Consider the following 7,005-nt stretch of genomic DNA (forward strand, 5'->3'; position numbering starts at 1 on the left):
AAATATATGTGTTATGTGTCTTTATGGTAGAGCAATTTATATTGCTTTGAGTGTGTGCTCAATAATGGGATCTCTGGGTCAAACAGTAATTCTGTTTTAAGTGTTTTGGGAAATGATCAAACTGCTTTCTAAAAGAGTGAACTAATTTACATTCTCACCAGCAGTGTATAAATGTTCATTTTTGTCTACATCCTCATCATGATCTGTTATTTTTTGTTTTAAATAATAGCCATTCTGACTGTTGTGAGATGGTGTCTCATTTTCGCTTTGATTTGCATTTCTCTAACAAATAGTAATGTTGAGAACTTTTTCACATACTTGTTGGCTGTGAAGATGTCTTATTTTAGGAAGTGTCTGTTCATGTCCTTTGCCCACCTTTTAATATAATTGTTTCATTGCTTGTAAATCTGTTTAAGTTCTTTATAGATTCTGGATATTAGACCTTTGTCAGATGCATAGCTTGCAAATATTTTCTCTCACTCTGTAGGTTGTCTATTTACTCTGCTGATGGTTTCTTTTGCTGTGCAGAAGTTCTTCAGCTGATTTAGGTCCCATTTGTTTATTATTATTATTGTTATTACTATGGTTGCAATTCCTTTTGGCATCTCCATCATAAAATAATTGTCAAGTCTTATGTCCAGAATAGTATTTTCTAGATTATCTTTGAGGGATTTTATAGTTTTAGGTTTTACATTTAAGTCTTTAATCTATTGTGATGGTTAATATAGAGTGTGTCAACTTGATTGGATTGAAGGATACAAAGTATTGTTCCTGGGTGTGTATGTTAGGGTGTTTCCAAAGGAGACTAACATTTGAGTCTGTGGACTGGGAAAGGCAGACCCACCCTCAACCTGAGTGGGCACAATCTAATAAGTTGAAAGTACATCAAGAATAAAAAGCAGGCAGAAGAACGCTGAAAGGCCAGACTGGCTAAATCTTCTAGCCTCCATCTATCTCTCATGCTGGATACTTCCTGCCCTTGAACATCAGACTCCAAGTACTTTGGCTTTAGGACTCTTGGACCATGGACCACAGACTGAAGGCTGCACTGTTGGCTTCCCTACTTTTGAGGCATTGGGAATCAGACTGGCTTCCTTGCTCCTCAGCTTGCACACAGTCTATTGTGGGGCCTCACCTTGTGATCGTGCATGTTAATACTCCTTAATAAACTCCACTTTATATACACATCTATCCTATTAGTTCTATTCCTCTAGAGAATCCTAATACATACATCTTGAGTTGATTTTTTTTTTTTTTACGTGCTGTAAGGAACTCGTCCACTTTCAATCTTCTGCATATTGCTTGCCAGTTATCCTAGCACTATTTTATTGAATAGAGTCCTTTTCCCATGCTTGCTTTTGTTAAGGATAATTGAAGGTGTACAGCATTATTTCAGGGTCCGTATTCTGTTTAATTAGTGTATGTGTCTATTTTTGTATGAGTACTATGCTGCAAATTTACATTATAATAGTCTATTACATTAGTCCATTACATTAACATTAATCTATTTACATTCAATGATATTGATCAGTAAGAACTTACTTCTGCCATTTTCTCACTTGTTTTCTCCTGTGTGTGTGTGTGTGTGTGTGTGTGTGTGTGTGTGTGTGTGGTGTTCTCTTCCTTCATTCCTTCCTGTCTTCTTTCAGCAAAGATGATTTCTTTGGTAATATTATTTAGTTTCTTCCTTTTTATTTATTGTGTGTACATTTTGTTTTTTGATTTGAGATTACCATGAGGCTTGTGAATACAATCTTACAACTCATTATTTTAACCAGATGAGAACTTAACACTGTTTCCATAAACAAGCAAGTAAGTAAACAGAAAACTAATAAAAAAATCTACACCTGAAATTTGTCCGCCAGCTTTTTAACTGTTTGTTGTTTCTATTTATATCTTATTGTACTATCTATGTCTTGAAAAGTTGTTGTAGCTATTAGTTTTCATTGGTTCATCATTTAGTCTTTCTACTTAGGATAAGAGTTGTTTACACATCACAGTTTCAGTGTAATAATATTCTGTTTTTCTGTTTACTTACCATTACCAGTGAGTTTTTACCTTCAAGTGATTACTTATTGCTCATTAACACCTTTTCTTTCTGATTGAAGTGCTCCCTTTAGCATGTCTGGTGTTGATGAAATCCCTCCATTTTTGTTTGTCTGAGAAAGTCTTTATTTCTCCTTTTTGTTTGAAAAATATTTTTACTGGATATACTATTCTAAGCTAAAAGTCTTTATTTTTCTTCAGAAGTTTAAATATGTCATGCCTATCTCTTCTGGTCTGTAACGTTTCCACTGAAAAGTCTGCTGTCAGATGTACTGGAGCTCCATTGTGTGTTATTTTTTCTTTTCTGTTGCTGCTTTTAGGATCCTTTCTTTATCCTTGATCTTTAAGAGTTTGATTATTAAATGCCTTGAAGTACTTTTTGAGTTAAATCTGCTTGGTGTTCTATAACTTTCTTTGTATTTGGATCTTGATATCTTTCTTTAGGTTTGGAAACTTGTCTGTTATTATTTCTCCTAATAAATGCTCTACTGCTGTCTTTTTCTGTACCTTCTCTTTAATGCCAATAACTCTCAGATTTGTCCTTATGGGGCTGTTATCTGGATTCTGTAGGAGGGCTTCATTTTTTAAATTCTTTTTTCTTTTGTCTCCTCTGAGTGTGTAATTTCAAATAGTTGTTATTCAAGCTCACTAATTCTTCTGCTTGATTAATTCTGCTATTAAAACTCTCTGGTCTTCTGGCAAGATGGCTGAATAGAAACAGCTCCAGTCTGTAGCTCCCAGTGAGATCAATGCAGAATGTGGGTGATTTCTGCATCTCCAACTGAGGTACCCAGTTCAAATAATTGAGACTGCTTAGACAGTGGGTGAAGCCTGTGGAGGGTGATCCAAAGGAGGGTGGGGTGCTGCCTCACCCGAGAATTGCAAGGGGTCAGAAAATACCCTCCTCTAGCCAAGGGAAGCCGTGTGGGACTGTGCCGTGAGGAATGGTGCACTCTGGCCCAGATACTATGCTTTTCCCATGGTCTTTGCAACCCATAGACCAGGAGATTCCCTCCAGTGCCTATGCCACCAGGGCCCTGGGTTTCAAGCACAAAACTGAGTGGCTATATGTGCAGACATCGAGCTAGCTGCAGTATTTTTTTTTTCATACCCCAATGGTGCCTGGAATGTCAGTGAGACAGAATCGTTCACTCACCTGGAAAGAGGGCTGAAGCCAAGGAGCCGAGTGGTCTAGCTCAGCAGATTCCACACCCACAGAGCCCAGCAAGCTAAGATCCACTGGCTTGAAATTCTCACTGCCAGCACAGAAGACTGAAGTCAACCTGGGAAGCTCGAGCTTGGTGTGGGGAGGGGCTTCCATTGTTACTGAGGCTTGAGTAGGTGGTTTTCCCATCAAAGTGTAAACAAAGACTCTTGGAAGTTCTAACTGGATGGAGCCCTCTGCAGATCAGTAAAGCCTCTGTAGCTAGACTGCCTCTCTAGATTCCTCCGCTCTGGGCAGGGCATCTCTGAAAAAAAGGCAGCAGCCCCAGTCAGGGGCTTACAGATAAAACTCCCATCTCACTGGGACAGAGCACCTGGGTGAAGGGGCAGCTGTGGGCACAGCTTCAGCAGACTTAAATGTCCCTGCTGGCCAGCTATGTGCAGCGGATCTCCCAGCACAGCACTGAAGCTGTGCTAAAGGTCAGAGTGCCTCCTCAAGTGAGTTACTGACCCCTGTGTCTCCTGACTGGGAAGCACCTCCTAGAAGGGGCTGACAGACACCTCATAGAGGAGAGCTCCAGCTGGCATCTGGTGAGTGCCCCTCTAGGACAAAACTTGCAGGGGAAGGCACAGGCAGCAATCTTTGCTGTTCTGCAGCCACTGCCAGTGATACCCAGGCAAGCAGGGTCTGGAGTAGACCTCCAGCAAACTCAAGCAGACCTGCAGCAGAGGGGCCTGTCTGTTACAAGGAGAACTAACAAACAGAAAGGAATAGCAGCAACATCAACAAAAAGGAGGTCAACTCAGAAACCCCATCTGAAGGTCACCAACATCAAAGACCAAAGGTAGATAAATCCATGAAGATGGGGAGAAACCAATGCAAAAAGGCTGAAAATTCCAAAAACCAGAATGCCTCTTCTCCTCCAAATATCACAACTCCTCACCAGCAATGGAACGAAACTGGATGGAGAATGAGTTTGACGAACTGACAGAAGTAGGCTTCAGAAGGTGGGTAAAAACAAACTCCTCTGAGCTAAAGGAGCATGTTCTAACTCAATGCAAGAAAGCTAAGAATCTTGAAAAAAGGTTAGAGGCATTGCTAACTAGGATAACAAGTTCAGAGAAGAATATAAATGACCTGATGGAGCTGAAAAACATAGCACGAGAACTTCGTGAAGCATACACAAGTATCAATAGCTGAATTGATCAAGCAAAAGAAAAAATACCAGAGATTGAAGATAAACTTAATGAAATAAAGCATGAAGACAAGATTAGAGAAAAAAATAGTAAAAAGGAACGAACAATACCTCTGAGAAATATGGGACTGTGCGAAAATACCAAATCTACATTTGATTGGTGTACCTGAAAGTGATGGGGAGAATGAAACCAAGGTGGAAAACACTCTTCAGGATATTATCCAGGAGAACTTCCCAACCTAGCAAGACAGGCCAACATTCAAATTCAAGAAATACAGAGAACACCACAAAGATACTCCTTGAGAAGTGCAACCCCAAGACATATAATCATTAGAGTCACCAAGGTTGAAATGAAGGAAAAAATGTTAAGGGCAGCCAGATATAAAGGTGAGGTGACCCACAAAGGGAAGTCCATCAGACTAACAGTGGATCTCTTGGCAGAAACCCTATAAGCCAGAAGAAAGTGGGGGCCAATAGCCAACATTCTTAAGGAAAGGAATTTTCAACCCAGAATTGCATATCTAGCCAAACTAAGCTTCATAAGCAAAGGAGAAATAAAATCTTTTACTGACAAGCCAATTCTGAGAGATTTTGCCACCATCAGGTCTGCCTTACAAGAGCTCCTGAAGGAAGCACTAAACATGGAAAGGAACAACTGGTATCAGTGCCTGCAAAAACATAATGAATTGTAAAGACCATTGGCACTATGAAGAAACTGCATCAACTATTGGACAAAATAACCAAATAGCATCATAATGACAGGATCAAATTCACACATAATAATATTAACCTTAAATGTAAATGGACTAAATTCCCCAATTAAAAGACACAGACTGGCTAACTGGATAAAGTCAAGACCCATCGGTGTGCTGTATTCAGGAGACCCATCTCACATGCAAAGACACACATAGGCTCAAAATAAAGGGATGATGGAATATTCACCAAGCAAATGGAAAGAAAAAAAAAAACAGGGGTTGCAATACTAGCCTCTGATAAAACAGACTTGAAACCAAGAAAGATTAAAAAAAGACAAAGAAGGGCATTCCATAATGGTAAAGGGATCAATGCAACAAGCAGATCTAACTATCCTAAATATATAGGTACCCAATACAGAAGCACCCAGATTCATAAAACAAGTTCTTAGAGACATACAAAGAAACATAGACTCCCACACAATAATAGTGGGAGATTTTAACAACCCCCTGTCAATAACAGACAGATCAATGAGACAGAAAATTTAATTGGGATATTCAGGACTTGAAATCAGCTCTGGACCAAGTGGACCTAATAGACAGCTAAAGAATTCTCCACCACAAATCAACAGAATATACATTCATTTCAGCACCACATTATACTTATTCTAAAATTGGCTACATAATTGGAAGTAAAACACTCCTCAGCAAATGCAAAAGAATGATAATCATAAACAGTCTCTCAGACCACAGTGCAATCAAATTAGAACTCAGGATGAAGAAACTCACTCAAAACCACACAAGCACATGGAAACTGAATAACCTGCTCCTGAATTACTACTGGGTACATAATGAAATTGGGGCAGAAATAAATAAGCTATTTGAAACCAATGAGAACAAAGACACAACATACCAGAACCTCTGGGACACATTTAAAGCAGTGCATGGAGGGTAATTTATAGCACTAAATGCCCACAAGAGAAAGCCGGAAAGATCTAAAATCGACACCCTAACATCACAATTAAAAGAACTAGAGGAGCAAGAGCAAACAAATTCAAAAGCTAGCAGAAGTCAAGAAATAACTAAGATCACAGTATAACTGAAGGAGATAGAGACATGAAAAACCATCAAAAAAATCAATGAAGCTAGTTTTTTGAAAAGATCAACAAAATAGATAGGCTCCTAGTGAGACAAATAAAGAACAGAAAAGAGAAGAATCAAATAGACAGAATAAAAAATGATAAAGGGGATACCACCACTGACGCTACAGAAATACAAACTACCATGAGAGAATACAAAAAACACCTCTACACAAATAAACTAGAAAATATAGAAGAAATGGATAAATTCCTGAACACATATACCCTCTTATTCCTAAACCAGGAAGAAGTCAAATCCATGAATATACCAATAACAAGTTCTGAAATTAAGGCAGTAATTAATAGCCCACCAACCAAAAAAATGCCAAACCAGATGGATTCACAGCCAAATTCTACCAGAGGACAAAGAGGAGCTGGTACCATTCCTGCTGAAACTATTACAAACAATAAAAAAAGGGACTCCTCCCTAACTCATTTTATGAAGCCAGCATCATCCTGATACCAAAACCTGGCAGAGACACAACAAAAAAAAGAAAATTTCAGGCCAATATCCCTGATGAACATCAATGCAAAAATCCTCAATAAAATTCAGGGAAACCAAATCCAGCAACACATCAAAAACCTTATCCACCACGATCAAGTTGGCTTCATACCTGGGATGCAAGGCTGGTTCAACATACACAAATCAATAAATATAATCCATCACATAAACAGAACAAAGGACAAAAACCAAATTATTATCTCAATAGATGCTGAAAAAGCCTTTGATAAAATTCAACACCCCTTCATGCTATAAACTCTCAATAA

Source organism: Symphalangus syndactylus, chromosome X (assembly GCF_028878055.3).
Source record: "Symphalangus syndactylus isolate Jambi chromosome X, NHGRI_mSymSyn1-v2.1_pri, whole genome shotgun sequence".
NCBI classification, from domain to species: Eukaryota; Metazoa; Chordata; class Mammalia; order Primates; family Hylobatidae; genus Symphalangus; species Symphalangus syndactylus.